This window comes from Triticum urartu, chromosome 1A, assembly GCF_056163025.1.
Source record: "Triticum urartu cultivar PI428250 chromosome 1A, HENAU_Tu73, whole genome shotgun sequence".
In the NCBI taxonomy this organism is placed as follows: Eukaryota; Viridiplantae; Streptophyta; class Magnoliopsida; order Poales; family Poaceae; genus Triticum; species Triticum urartu.
In genome coordinates, this window is record NC_141873.1 from 518269311 (window position 1) to 518284719 (window position 15409).

A 15409-nucleotide genomic window follows, 5' to 3' on the forward strand; every position below is an offset into this window, starting at 1 on the left:
GGAAAATAAAATTAAGTAAATGCAAACCCCTCCTCTCTAGAATATAGACGGGCTCCCCCTAGATGTGTGCCACCTAGATGAGTGCTTTGGACTGCACGGCACACGAATACTAGGATCAAAGCTCCCCCTATATTATAGGGACAAGGCATATCTATCACTAGACAAGATAGCACACACATAAGTTAACTACGATAGATAAGGTGCATATGTCTTACACCATATGAGGAAAGGTCTCGAAAGCACAAACCAAACAAGAGTAAACAAGCACAAACGAGGTCCAAAAGACAAAGCAAATAAACGCACCAAGCACGACACAATGCAAATCCCTACACTCTCTCCCCCTTTGGCATCGAGACGCCAAAAAGGCAGAGAGGACACCTACACACACGAGGTGGCTCAGGCAGAGAAGTCGTCCCACTGCTCCTCGTCAGACTCAGCGGCGGGGATAGTCTCCTCGAAGTCATCCTCTGAACTGGTCCACTTGTATCCCTGCTTTGACATCCAGGCAGCCTCAGGTGTGATGACGTCCTCAGACCCGCCAGACACATCCTCTCCAAAGAGCCTCATAACCTTCTTGTCATGGCGGCGACTCTCCTTGTCTGGCACGTGAGCCCTGTACTGTCCCTTTGCCTGCATGCAGAAGAGAGTCTTCATCTTGTCCTTTAGCTTCTTGGCCCATGACGGCTCAGAGGAAGGAGTGGTGGACCTAGCAGCACGGTCCTCAGCAACATTCTCAGCAGCAGCCGCCTCCTCACCAGCAGCCCTCCTAGCAGAAGAGGCCTCAGCACGGGTAGTGGTGTTGGCCCAGTTGGGCTTGATGCGGAGGCTGATGGACTCATGGCGAATCCAGTCTGGAGCAAGGAACTCATCACCAGGGTACATCTTCTCCCAAGTGGTGGAGAGCAGCCGAAACAGGTACGGTCCATAGATAGGTACCTTGCGAGTGAACACCGCAAACCGAAGCTCACACCACATGATGTGTGAGACATCAAGTGGCTGAGTCTGAGAAGAACGTGCCTCTGCACACAGGAGCAACATGTCCACTAGATATGGATGGACCTTGTCCTTGTCGCCAATGCGTGGGAACAGAGTGTTGCGGAAGATGCGATGCATGATATCCAGAAAGGAGTTTAACACCCAAGTTGACTTGCCATTGAGGAGCACCTTCTCAACAAGGAAAGGCTGAAGCGGGTTCTTATTGGCAGACTCAGAGTTGGCATGGGGGCGAACACCAATGGGGGTGTGAAGCCCGTCATCAGGAATGTGCAGCAGATCCATGAACTCTTTCCATGTAGCAGACAGCTGACGGCCGTTGGTCATCCAGGTCATCCTCCGCTCCTCCCCGGGATGAAAGTACACTGAGGCAAAGAACTGACAGATGAGCTTAGGGTCATAGTCATGGTGAAAAGAGATCACCGGCTCAATAGCAAACTGCTCCACCAAGTCCAGAGCCTCTCCAAAATAGTCACGAAACTTGTCCTTCCGCATGTGATGCATGTCTATCCACTTGACATCCACGAAGGTATTCTGCTTGCTCTTGATCACATCCAGATAGATGAGAATCTGTTGCTTGTTCCAGAACATCTCGGTGCCTCTGAGCACAGCCCGAGGAGTCACATAGGGATTGATCCTCCGGCGTTCGACATACTCAGAGACAAGAAATCTCGTCCATGCCCTTAGCAGGTTCCTTTTGCTTGCTGGCAGTGGTCTTGACATTGCACTTGGGGGCATTGGAGCCCTCTGGGCTTCATCTTGGGGGTTGTGCAGACGCTTGGAGCCAGTGTCACGACTGGGATTGGAACGGCGAGAGCCACCACCTGAGACACAAAAAACGCAAAACACCCACAACAGCCAAGAGGGATTAATGCAAAGACTACAACAAAGCAAGAGAAACAAGCAGAAAGCACACATGATAAATGCATAGAGAGAGATTTGATCCCTACGGTAGTACTGCAAAGTGCTGCGAAGCTAAGATAGTAGTACTGCTCTTAGACGCGGTAGTACGGTGCAAGGTCACGGTAGTACCGGGTCTAGGAGCGGTAGTACGACCTTAGCGCCTCGGCTAGCGCGGTAGTACCGCACAAGCTAGCACGGTAGTACCGCACCTGACGGGCGGTAGTACCGCAAGAGCGGTAGTACCGCACATCAGACACGGTAGTACCGCACCTCGTCAGATCTGAACAAGTTCAAATCTGAGAAAAGCCCGCGAAACCACGGCGGTACTACGGTTGGACAAAGCTACCACAAGACAGCATATGAAGTATGATTCCTACGCATCACGACTCTCCTACATCCTACTCTTGCATAGATTTGGCCTAAAATCTCAAGAACAACAAGTTTCTCCCCAAAAACCTAGAAGCAAGAGAACAACCAAGAAAAAGAGGGATTTGGGGAAAAACCTTGGTCCATGGCAAGAGGAAGTGGTGGGGAACGATCCCACCGGTCGGAATCCGAGGAGAGTGGCTGGAGACGGAGATCCAGCGAGGGCCTCCGGCGCCGTTCTTGAGCGAGCGAGAGAGAGAGACGTGGGGAGAGAGACAAATGAATGGGTATGGGGAGTTGGAACTCCCCTGCCCGAGTCATAACCCCCACACTCCCTCGACGGCGCGGTAGTACCGTGCCCCAACGCGGTAGTACTGCCCGACGCGGTACTTTCGAAGTACCGCACCTGAGCGGTAGTACCGTGCTGTGGCGCGGTAGTACCGTGCCTCCCAAAGCGGTAGTACCGCGGCCAGCCACGGTAGTACCGTGAGCTCAAGAAGATGCACGTTTCGAGCACACGAAAAACTGGGTCTTTGCACAAACACTCCGAGCCAACACGACACCACAAGACCACGCAACACACAAAGCCAGAAAGGCACACGAAAAACGAAACAACCACGAGACACCACCTCTCCAAATAGAGGGCGGTGGCCGTAGCCACCTATGTTTGAGTCAATTGGTATGGCACCGCGAAGAATTATCCTGGGGTCCATGACCAAAACTCGTCTTTGAAGCACAAGTACCATCAAACATGGCTAATGTGAAAGACTTGATCGATTTATGCATAATGGGGGGGGGAGGGAGAGTTCATTGAGAGAACATCACTCCCCCTATGTCTATGCCTACATCTAAACAGGACAACACGTTGAGTATAGTGGGGTGTGCAAGGGTTCAAGCAACATTGCTCGAATCAATGATATTTAGCTCATGCCTTAACTCGCGAAATCTTGCTTCATCCAAGGGCTTCGTGAAGATATCTGCAAGGTTATCATGAGTGTTGACATAGTTGAGCTCGATCTCTCCTCGCCTAATGTGATCCCGGATGAAGTGATACCGAATCTCAATATGCTTCGTCTTGAAGTGTTGCACCGGGTTGAGAGAGATCTTGATGGCACTTTCATTGTCACACCAAAGAGGCACTTTGTCACAAATGACACCGTAATCCTTTAAAGTTTGCCTCATCCATAAGAGTTGTGCACAACAACTACTGGCCGCCACATACTCCGCTTCGGTGGACGAGAGAGACACACAACTTTGTTTTTTGAAAGACCAACTTACCAAAGAGCAACCAAGAAATTGGCACCCTCCGGAAGTGGACTTCCTATCCACTTTGTCTCCCGCCCAATCGGAATCCGAATACCCTACAAGCTTGAAGTTTGCTCCTCTTGGGTATCATAGGCCAAAGTTTGGGGTATGAGCCAAATATCAAAAGATTCGTTTGACTGCCACATAGTGACTTCCCTTAGGTGCGGCTTGAAAACGTGCACAAATTCCCACACTCAACATGATATCCAGTCTAGATGCACAAAGGTAAAGCAAGGAACCTATCATGGAGCGATATACCTTTTGATCCACCGCTTTACCAGTGGGATCTATGTCAAGTTGGCACTTGGTGGGCATGGGAGTGGAAGCCGGCTTGACATCACTTAGCTTGAATCTTTTGAGCATGTCTTGAGTATATTTGGCTTGATTGATGAAGGTTCCTTCTCTTCTTTGCTTCACTTCGAACCCTAGAAAGAACTTCAACTCTCCCATGGAAGACATCTCGAACTTTGAGGTCATGAGAGGGGCAAATTCCTTATTGAAAGCTTTGTTAGGGGAACCAAAGATAATATCATCAACATATAATTGGCACACAAACAACTCCCCTTTGACCTTCTTAGTAAAAAGAGTGGGATCGATTAGCCCAACTTCGAAACCACGGTCTTGTAACAACTTGGTAAGGTGGTCATACCACGCACGTGGGGCTTGTTTAAGGCCATAGAGTGGCTTATCGAGTTGATACACATGACCGGGAAAGTAGGGATCCTCGAACCCGGGGGGTTGCTTGACATAAACCAATTCATTAATGGGACCATTAAGAAAAGCACTCTTCACATCCATTTGTTGTAAGTTAAAGTTATGATGAGAAGCATAGGCAATCAACATGCGAATAGATTCAAGACGAGCAACGGGAGCAAAGGTTTCACCATAGTCGATACCCTCGACTTGGGAGTAGCCTTGTGCTACCAAATGAGCCTTGTTGCGAATGATAATCCTATGGGCATCTTGCTTGTTCTTAAATATCCACTTGGTTCTGATGACATTGTGGTTCCCCGTCGGTCTTGGCACCAATCTCCACACTTTGTTGCGCTCGAAGTTGTTGAGTTCTTCATGCATGGCATTGAGCCAATCCGGATCTTCTAGTGCCTCATAGACCTTGTGGGGTTCCACACAAGAGACAAACGCGTGATGCTCACAATAATTTGCTAATTGTCTACGAGTGCTTACCCCCTTTCGTAAGCTTCCAAGCACATTCGTCATGAGATGATCCTTGGTGGAGAGCTTGGAAGCAACCTTGGCGGCACGACGCTCTAATTCCTCATCGGGGGTGAGACGAGGAGTGGTCACTTGATCATCTTGAGCGTCGTCTTGAGCTTGTTCTTGTTCTTGAACTTGCTCGGAAGAGAGAACTTGACCTTGGGCATCACTTGATGTGTCAACACCGTCTTGAGCATGACCTTGCGCTTGGTCATGTTCTTGAGGATGAGGGCATTCATGTTGTTCTTCGGAAGCGTGTGGGCCTTGGGTTGGTGATGGCTCCGCTTGAGTGGAGCTTTGTCCTTCTCCTTCGGACACAAGGGGTTCCTCAATGGGTAGGATAAAGCCAACACCCATTCTTCTTATGGCTTGGGGAGGAATTTCATCACCTACATCACAAGTGCCACTTTGCTCCACTTGGGAGCCGTTATTCTCATCAAAATCCACGTTACACGTCTCCTCAATAAGTCCCGTGGATTTATTAAGGACACGGTAAGCATGAGAGTTTGTAGCATAACCAACAAATATGCCCTCATAAGCTCTAGCCTCAAATTTAGACAACCGAACACCTTTCTTGAGAATGAAACACTTACACCCGAACACCCGGAAGTACTTGAGGTTGGGCTTGTTACCGGTGAGTATCTCATATGGAGTCTTGTTCAAGCCCTTGCGGAGGTAGAGCCGATTGGATGCATGACACGCGGTGTTGATGGCTTTGGCCCAAAAGTTGTACGGAGACTTGAACTCCGCCATCATGGTCCTTGCCGCATCCATCAACGTTCGGTTCTTCCTCTTCGCAACACCGTTTTGTTGAGGGGTGTAAGGTGCGGAATATTGATGCTTGATCCCCTCATCACTAAGAAACTCATCCAAGGTGTAGTTCTTGAACTCGGTGCCGTTGTCACTTCCTATTGTCAAGATCTTTGCATTGTATTGACGTTGTGCTTCATTTGCAAAGTTAATGACGGTTTGTTGGGTCTCGCTCTTCCTCTTAAAGAAATACACCCACGTGTACCTTGAGTAGTCATCCACAATCACCAAGCAATACTTCCTACCTTCAAGACTATCGAAGGATGGAGGCTCAAAGAGATCCATGTGAAGGAGCTCCAAAGGCCTCTTTGAATAAATGATAGTCGCGGGAGGGTGAGCCTTCTCATGTAGCTTTCCTTCGATACAAGCACTGCAAGCACGATCTTTAGCAAAACTAACATTCATTAGTCCACGGACATAGTCCCCCTTGAGGAGACTTTGCAAAGATCTCATATTGACATGGGCTAAACGGCGATGCCAAAGCCATCCCACATCAACTTTAGCCATTAGGCACGTCGCGGTCTTAGTGGGTCGCTCCGAAAAGTTAATCACATATAGACCATTCTCGACATGCCCAACAAAGGCTACTTTAAGAGTCTTGCTCCACAAGAGGGCCACGGTATCGATATCAAAGAAAGTGGCAAAGCACATGATTGCAAGTTGACGAACGGAAAGTAAATTGTATGCAAGGGACTCAACAAGCATGACCTTCTCGATCGTGAGATCATGAGAGATGACCACCTTGCCAAGTCCCAATACCTTAGAAGATGAGGCGTCACCCCACTCGACATTGGTGGGCATAGATGAAACGTTGTGCACGTCCACCACCAAGTCCTTGCTTCCGGTCATATGATTTGTAGCTCCGCTATCGAGCAACCATGATCTCCCACCGGAAGCAAACACCTACAAGAGATCAATGCTTGGTTTTAGGTACCCATTTTGTAATGGGTCCTTTGATGTTAGTAACAAGGGTCTTTGGAACCCAAATAGACCATTCAATGTATTCATGAAGAGAACCAACAAATTTGGCATAAACATGCCCATCACTAACACGACATAACACATAAGAAGAATTAAAATCGCCGGCTTTGTTGGGAGGGGTGGCATTGTCCTTCTTGACATTGCCACCCTTTGCATTGTTCTTCTTCTCCTCGGATGCACTCTCTCCCTCCTTCACAAAGGTTTGCATGAGAGGAGGAGGTCGTTTGGTCTTGTCATTCTTCTTCTTGTTCTTGGAGTCGGGCACGTACCCAACCCCTTCCTTGGCCACAACTCCCTTTTGGTTGATCAAGAGATCGTTGAGGTTCTTCTTGCCTTGTATGCAAGTCGCAAGACCTCTCTCAAGTTGCCTCTTCAGCTTAGCGTTCTCCTCAATGAGATGCACATGCTCACAACACGGGTTAGTAGCATTTGCATTATCAATTAACATCATACGGGGGAAAGTGGCTTTTTCCTTGGTTAGCTTTACTTGAAGTTGATCATGAGACTCTTTGAGGCTAGCATGAGCACCCTTCAAGACCTTGTGAGCCTTGTCAAGTAGATCAAACTCCTCTTTGAGTCTAGCAAAATCAACCTCAAGTTCGGCCTTCTCGGAGTTTAGCACATGATAAACAATGAGGACATGATCATAATCTTTCTTTAACTTAGCATGATCAATGTTGTGTGACTCCTCAAGAGCCAAACGAAGACCACGCTCTTCCTCAAGAGCATTGGAAAGATCCGAAATCTCATCGGCATAGTCACGACTATGCCCTTCCATCTTAGTGATGGTGTTTTCGTGAGCCTCGATCATGTCATTGGCTTCACCGAGTTGTTCTAAGAGAGCAACAAAGTGCTTCTTGGATTTTCCCTTGAGTTTTCCCATAAAGGCCTCAAACTCATTAGCCTCCACATTAGCTTCCTCAAGTTCATTAATGCTATCCGTCGGAGAAGGATGATTAATGATGGTAGTTTTGATGTTGGATGTTACCTTGTTGGTGGCTTTAGCCATGAGGCACTTGGCGGTGATGCTCTCATTGGGTGAGTCGAAGAGAGACACCCGTGGAGTCATCGCAATGGCAACGGAGGCCATGGCAACCGACTCATTACTTTCATCATCATCATCATCCTCATTGTACTCTTCTTGTACCACCAATGCCTTGGGAGGAGTCTTCTTGGTGAACTTGCTCTTGTTGGGGAACGACTTGGCCTTGTCCTTTCGGATGAGCTTGCCACCATTGTCTTCCCTCTTCTCATACGGGCACTCCGCAACAAAATGACTCACGTTGCCACAATTGTAGCAAGTCCTTACACGTTGCTTGCTCTTCGTGCCACTTGAGTTGTTTTTGCTAAAGTTTGGCCTCGAGTTTTTCTTGCTCCAAAATTGCCTTGAAGCAAGTGCCATGTGTTCATGATACGCATACTTCGTATCTTCGGGGTTGCTCTCCTCTTCTTCCTCTTCTTCTTCAACGGTGAGCTTGGCCTTCAATGCAAGGTTAGGCTTCTTTTCCCTTTGAGAACGAAGCACCGCATTGTCGGCGGTCTTGTCCAAAATGTTCATGGCCACAAACTCATCCAACACTTTGCTTGAGGTCAAAGTGTGGAAGTCCGGTCTTTGACGAATGACGGAGGAATTTGCGCTTGATCCAATTGTCATCCGTGTCCTTACTCCCGTGATCTCGTAGTGAGACCGCGAGTTTGGTTACTCTCCGATAAAGCTCACGAGGTTCTTCATCTTCTTTCATTGCAAACTCATCGGCCTCATCTTGCACCACTTCATAGTTGGAGCATTGAATGCTTGCGCTTCCCCGATAGAGAGAGACAACACAATGCCATGCATCTTTGGCCAAGGCAAAGGGACGAAGATGAGGTAGGTCTTCGGGTGGAATTGCATCTTGAATGATGAAGAGAGCATTTTCATTGAATTGATTGTCCGCGGCTTCTCGAGGAGTGAAGTTGCTTGGATCATGCGGATAGAAACCTTCTTCAATGATTCTCCAAAGGTTAGTGTTCACATGATTTAAATGACGTTTAAAGTGGTAAACCCAAGAATCAAAGTCCTCATTTTTCACAATCTTAGGGGGAGGACCGGCATGATTCAAATGAGTGGAAGGAACCGGTACACCATAAACAAGTGGTGGTTCCACATGAGCAAAGATGCCGGTGCCATTGTTACCACTAGAAGAAGGAGCCTTTTCACTACTAGCTTCCCCCTTGTCGGGGAAAGCATCCGTCACCTTGTCGATGGGGTCACCCACTTTCAACGGTGCGGTGGATAGTTTAAGCCCCTCAAGAAATTTAGTAAACATGCTTTCAACTTCGGTCGTCATGGAGGTTTTCAATGTCTCCAAGGCCACATTGAACTCCTCACGAGAGACCGAGGTTCCCCCATCGCCCTTAGACGAGGTCGGATTCACACCGGAGTGTTCCTCCACACCGTCTACGATATCAACCATACTCTTTGGACGGTAAAGTCCTTAATAAAAAGATGAGGCTCTGATACCAATTGAAAGGATCGATATGGTTGACTAGAGGGGGGGGGGGTTGAATAGGCAACTAACAATTTTTAGCATTTCTTTAACAATTTAAACTTTGCATCAAAGTAGGTTGTCTAGATATGCAACTAGGTGAGCAACCTATATGATGCAACAAGGATAGGAACACAAGCAAGCAAGATATATGAAACAAATAAGCTTGCACAAGTAAAGGCATGAGATAACCAAGAGTGGAGACGGTGGAGACGAGGATGTGTTGCCGAAGTCCCTTCCCTTTGAGAGGAAGTACGTCTCCGTTGGAGCGGTGTGGAGGCACAATGCTCCCCAAGAAGCCACTAGGGCCACCGTATTCTCCTCACGCCCTCACACAATGCGAGATGCCGTGATTCCACTATTGGTGCACTTGGAGGCGGCGACCGAACCTTTACAAACTAGGTTGGGGCAATCTCCACAACTCAATTGGAGGCTCCCAACGACACCACGAAGCTTCACCACAATGGACTATGGCTTCGCGGTGACCTTAACCGTCTAGGATGCTCAAACACCCAAGAGTAACAAGATCCGCAAGGGATTAGTGGGGAGAATCAAATATCTCTTGGTGGAAGTGTAGATCGAGGCCTTCTCAACCACTCCCAAGCAAATCAACAAGTTTGGTCGGCTAGGGTGTGAGATCGGGCGAAAATGGAGCTTAGAGCAATAATGGAGCTTAGGGGTGGAAGAGGTAAGTCAACGGGGAAGAAGGGGACCCCTTATATAGTGTGGGAAAAGGATCCAACCGTTATCCACCAACCAGCCCGCGGCCAGCGGTACTACCGCAAGGCCGCGCGGTACTACTGCTTGCAAACAAGCGGTACTACCGCACAGCTGTGCGGTACTACCGTACTGACCCACGGTACTGCCGCAACCCCAGCGACAGTAAAGAAAAACGGACGCGCAGGAGCCGGGGGCGGTACTTCCGCACGTGCAGTACTACCGCCCCCCCATGCGGTACTACCGCAAGGCAAAAACTCCCAGCCAGGTTGAAGGGAACTTCCGTGCCTACTTCCGCAAAGAAACGGAAGTAGCAAAAAGCCGACACAGTAGTACCGCCAAGGGGCGGTACTACTGCCTGACTGCATAGCGCGGTACTACCGCTCGGCGAAAACGGTACTACCGCGGTAGGTGCGGATGTAAAAAATTACATCCGCCCCTACTACCGCAAAGGGGCGGCACTAGCTTGGTGGGCAGCGGTAGTGCGGCTCCAGGGGAGCGGTACTATCGTGGGCACCTGCGGTACTACCGCGCCACCGCGCGGTACTACCGCGGATGCCTACGGTACTACCGTTTTCCTGGGAGCAGTACTACCGCGACCAATCACAGTAGCCAGACAAGGGAGGCAAGAAAACGGAGGAAGCTTCAAGGAAAAAGGAGGGGACACGAAGGAGACGTGTACGTGATGATTCCACCCAAACCTTTCCAACGCGGACCCCCTCTTAATAGTACGGCTTTCCTATGACTCAAATCCACCAAAAAGAAACGTAGAAAAGACGCCGTCTTCATCAGTCTCCGAGGGGCACCCAATCGTCTTGTGCCTAGCAATGAAGTGTCTGGAATACTCAAGGCACACGATTAGTCCGCAAATGCGTTGTCATCAATCACCAAAACACTTAGGGATAAATATGCCCTTACAATTGTCTTTCCCATTTCTCTCTATTTTCCTCCAAATTTTTAAAGAATGTTCAAGCACCTCCAAATTACTACTCCCTATGTAAACTAATATAAAAGCGTTTAGATCACTAATTTAGTATTCTAAATGCTCTGATATTAGTTTACGGAGGGAGTACTAGTTATCTCCATCTTACTCCCTCGAGTCCTTTTTAGTTCGCATATAAGATTTGACTGAAGTCAAGCCTCGCAAAGTTTGACCAGCTTTGTAGAAAAAAGTGTCAACATTCACAATCTAAAATCAATACCACTAGATGTGTCATGACTTAAAGTTTCATATTATATAACTTTAGCATGGCAGATGTCGATATTTTTTCATATAAATACGGTCAAACTTTGTGAAGTTTGACTTTAGAGAATTCTAATATGCAGAGTAAAAAGGACCGGAGGGAGTACTATACGAAGGATAAAAAGGCATGGTGGTCCAGCTAGCTATTGGGTGCTGATCAAAAGAAGAATGGTCCCGTGCTATATGGAGTAGCCTCCTAGGTTCTGGTGGTGGAGGATTTGTAAAGGTTGTATGTATGTTGGTGATATTGGGATAGAGACGTCGCATATGGGCCAACAAATCTCTCTAAGTTTTCAATGCATATCAGAAATGATATATACTAACACAGTCTCATAACCTGGGGAAAATGATTTTCTTACTTAATAAACTCGCTGAAGGAAGGTGACGATAACATCGTTTATCCAGGGTATGCTGTAAATCAGTGGTATCTGCATGTGCGGCCGTAAATAAATTAAGTTTAAAATAACTTGGTTCAAAGTTCGGACACTATCCTATGCAAAGTAAAAGTACTGAAAAAACTTACTTTTCCAACTGGAAAACCCCTTTCCAGTAATTGCTCAACAAAAGCATTAAGCAATCTTCTGATTGCCATATAATAATGATATACCAAAGTATAATGTTTTGAAGGACTGAAAGATTGGAGCAAACCACACATTCGATGCATCTTGCATTCTTATTGAGCTAAATTCACTGTTGTGTTAACCCTAGCTTTGGTGTACATGTACGGCAATTAATATTTAGCACTGCTAGCTAGTACGGAGTAGTTGTCAATTGATTAAGCTGGTGGCGCTTTATGTTTTGCAATGTATTAACCCGTCTCAGTCTCTGTCTGTTCCTTAATTTGATGTGACGCGACTTCTCATACGTATCTATAGGGTTACTCCTACGGTCCTACCTCTATCTATACTCCGGTCTAGCATTGACTACTATACTACTATCACTTCTGCTACCGGCTGGCGAGCACCGAGCTTTACCATGCGTCGTTTCGTGCCGAGGCCACTCACAGTGAATATCTCTGTCCAGCCGGCTGGATATATTTGACGAATGGAGTAGCACGTAGGCGTCGTACGATCCATGGTAAAAAGGACGGGCCAGCGCGAAAGCTGCTCATCATTTAGTTGCTGCTAACAAGCACCACAAGTTCTTCTCACCACTGCGAGGAGCGAGCGACCTCCCAGTGGAGCTATCATCACCAGGAGCAGCTCCCTCCCTTTCCCATCCAGCTAGCTAGGGTTTACACGCAGATTATCAGTCGACGGCCGGCAGCTCCCTCCCTCCCGCTCCCGCAGCGGAACTCCGGCGTGCACGGAGGCAATCGGCCGGCCGGGGCTCGCTCGCGTTCTTCCTCAAAAGCTCAGCCAGCCTGCAGGGTCACTTCAGCTCAGCTCGCCGCCTCGCCCTATTAATTCGTGGCGATCTACGGGGCGAAGCTGGCTGCCCGGCTGGCCCACGATTTCTCATGCTTGTAAGTTGCGTTTATAATTGCTTTCTTGGTGTAGATCTGCACAGATTCCGTGGTTTCAGTGAGTATTTCGAGCTCCTTCTTGAGTTGTAGATCCTCGGATTAATCAGCCAGGGTTGCACCTGGAATCCTGGATCCCCATGGAAATCTCGGATGGTCTCGATCTGGTTCTGATGCTCATCCCATGGTTTTCATTTTTTTTCCCTTTTCCCTCTCGTCTCCTGTCACTTTTCACTAGCTATTTCCGGCATGGTATGTTGTTAATTGTCTACCAGAATTTGATGGTTACTAAATGGGTGTAAGCGAGGGGGATGTAGTAATCCAACTAAATCCTTCAGCAGGTTTTCAAAGTACATATATTTCCTTAATTGACACCGGCCGGCAAGCTCACTAAACTCAATCAATTAGTGCAGGTGTGAGCCTGTGATAGCAGCATATGTAGGCTCATTCATCCATTAATCCCTGTACAGTGGACAGTAGTTGTAGACTGTAGCACGATGCATACATGCCGCTACACGTACGGACGGCTACAGTATCCTTGCCACAGCGTTCTTGTTTCGATGCGGCGCTTTGTCTGTCACTATGTGTGGCGAATAAAGCTGCAGGTGTTCCTCAGTGGCTCAGTCAGTGATGCTGAAATCAAGAATCGATTGATATGATCTACTACTACGACAGGGCGAGCACATACGCACTGTGATCGATGCATATCATCATTACCTTATGCTTGATCAATCGACTGCAGGTGCATGCGACGATGAGCTCCTTGAGATGATAAGCGCCGGCGACCATGGGAACGACCGCCGGAAGTTCGAGCCGGCGGCGGCCGGCAACAAGGCCCTGCAGGCGGCTGCGGCGGCCTCGCGGCACTGGTCAGCGTCCACGGAGTCGCGGATCGTGCGCGTGTCGCGCGTGTTCGGCGGCAAGGACCGCCACAGCAAGGTGAGGACCGTCAAGGGGCTGCGGGACCGCCGGGTGCGCCTCTCCGTGCCCACGGCCATCCAGCTCTACGACCTCCAGGACCGCCTCGGCCTCAGCCAGCCCAGCAAGGTCGTCGACTGGCTCCTCAACGCCGCCCAGCACGAGATCGACAAGCTGCCGCCGCTCCAATTCCCGCCGCACGACGACGACCTCCTGCTCTCCGCCCACCACCACCACCATCACCTGCAGCCGACCTCCTCCATGACGTCCATGGCCATGGTGCCGCCGTTCTCGCACGCCACGGCAGCCGCGGCGTCCATGATGGTCGTCGACAGCGACAAGGCAGCGCAGGCCCACGACGGAGGCGGCGATCTCAAGGGGTTCATGAGCCTGAGCAACTCGCTCGGCCTGGTCAACGGTGCCGGAGACTCCATGCCGACGCTGGCTGCGGCCCAAGCCGGGTCGTACCACCACCACTACGCCGCTCATGAGGCTTGGAGCAATGGCGGCAACAATGTCCAGGAGCAGCTGGGCGGCCATCGCTCTTCGCCTCATGTGGTGCCTCACCAAGGCTTGCCGTTCCCGTCGCTGCTGTCCTTGGCCCCGGTGTCTCAGTTCGTCTTCTACACGCCGGAGGGCGGCTTCGCCATGAAAGACGTCGCTTCCGATGATCAGTTCCCCGTAGACAACCTTGACGATTCGCAAGGCCAGCTCTCGCTGAGCTCGCGGGGAGAAGCTTTCTTCACTCAGGAAGCCAGGGTTGATCGATGAATCACCTACGTCGTGGGCATATGCATGGTCTCTAGCTGCTCCAAGAAGGTGCGTATAAATTAATAATCCATAATGCTCTGAGGAGCAGTATTTTACTGTCTTTATTATAGGTAAGTCATGCTGTGATTTAAGATTACTTGAGAGGGGATTATTTGGGAGTACTGGGTGTGATGATCAAGTTAAGGTTTTGCAGCCTCTGTGCAATGCAATTCGTTTTTTTTTATTACAAGAAGTAATAGTTCATGTATTGACTGGCTTTGTGTAATAACGATCTGGGATTTTGCTTGGGAGTCTCTGCTTAAGAAGTCGGCTTTCTCTTGTGAGTTTTGTATCTCCATTAATCAATCTTTGTAATATGATTGGTGCGTTGTTGTTTGCAACTCTTTCATGTTCTTGCTATCCTTCCTTTTGTTGTTGGGGTTATACATGATTAATTGGGGAGTTTCAATTTGTATGACTCTTTCACAAGGACAAAAACAATTTCAAAAAAGTAACATAAAAGTATACTTATTTTGCGCCTACTCTTTCGGGAAACCACCCTCTCATTCTTTAAGAATCAGAATGGTCATATCCGAGTTTCCATTTCATCATTTGGAATTTGAACTTTATATCTTTGACTTATTTTTAGCTTTATTCTTTTTTTACTTAGCTCATCCCATAGAATTGAAAGCATGGTTCACTCCTATGCCACCCAATATAAACGGGACCAGTGTGATTTGTCATTTAACAGGATCATTCAAGATTTTGTGACCCACAGTTGGGACACACACTTCCAATTCGATCGGTTGCAATCCTGAACATATTATATATGAGATTTAAAATTGTAGCTGAATAAAGGCCATAATTCGTATAAGCAATTAAGCATAGTGATTTAACAATTTAATAGGAAGTTTAAAAGCAAATTGCATGATTTAATTGGCATGCCAATTTTACTGAACTTTTTGCCTATACAATGCTTTTTTTGCGGGTGCCTATACAATGATTGTTTGACCCAAATAGATGTTACAAAGTGCACAATCCATTATTAGCTACTGATGCACATAACACTAGGAGTGGTATTCTATTTAGCGAGGTAAAACAGTGTCACCGATGTTTAAAAATATTTCATGGTTGAAAATTTTAATAATTCAGGCATATATATTCAAAGAAGTAACAATCAAAATTATACCAAAGATTTTGCAAAATAAAAAAATCATTATT

The 15409-nt window shown here is 48.0% G+C and overlaps 1 pseudogene across 1 annotated transcript; it reads left to right on the forward strand.

Moving 5' to 3' along the window:
• The first annotated feature begins 12134 nt into the window (after positions 1-12134).
• LOC125524649 (uncharacterized) lies at positions 12135-14499 on the forward strand (annotated as a pseudogene). The gene is made up of 2 exons (XR_015608333.1): positions 12135-12523; positions 13263-14499. The product of XR_015608333.1 is annotated as an uncharacterized LOC125524649 (transcript).
• Positions 14500-15409: the final 910 nt, after the last annotated feature.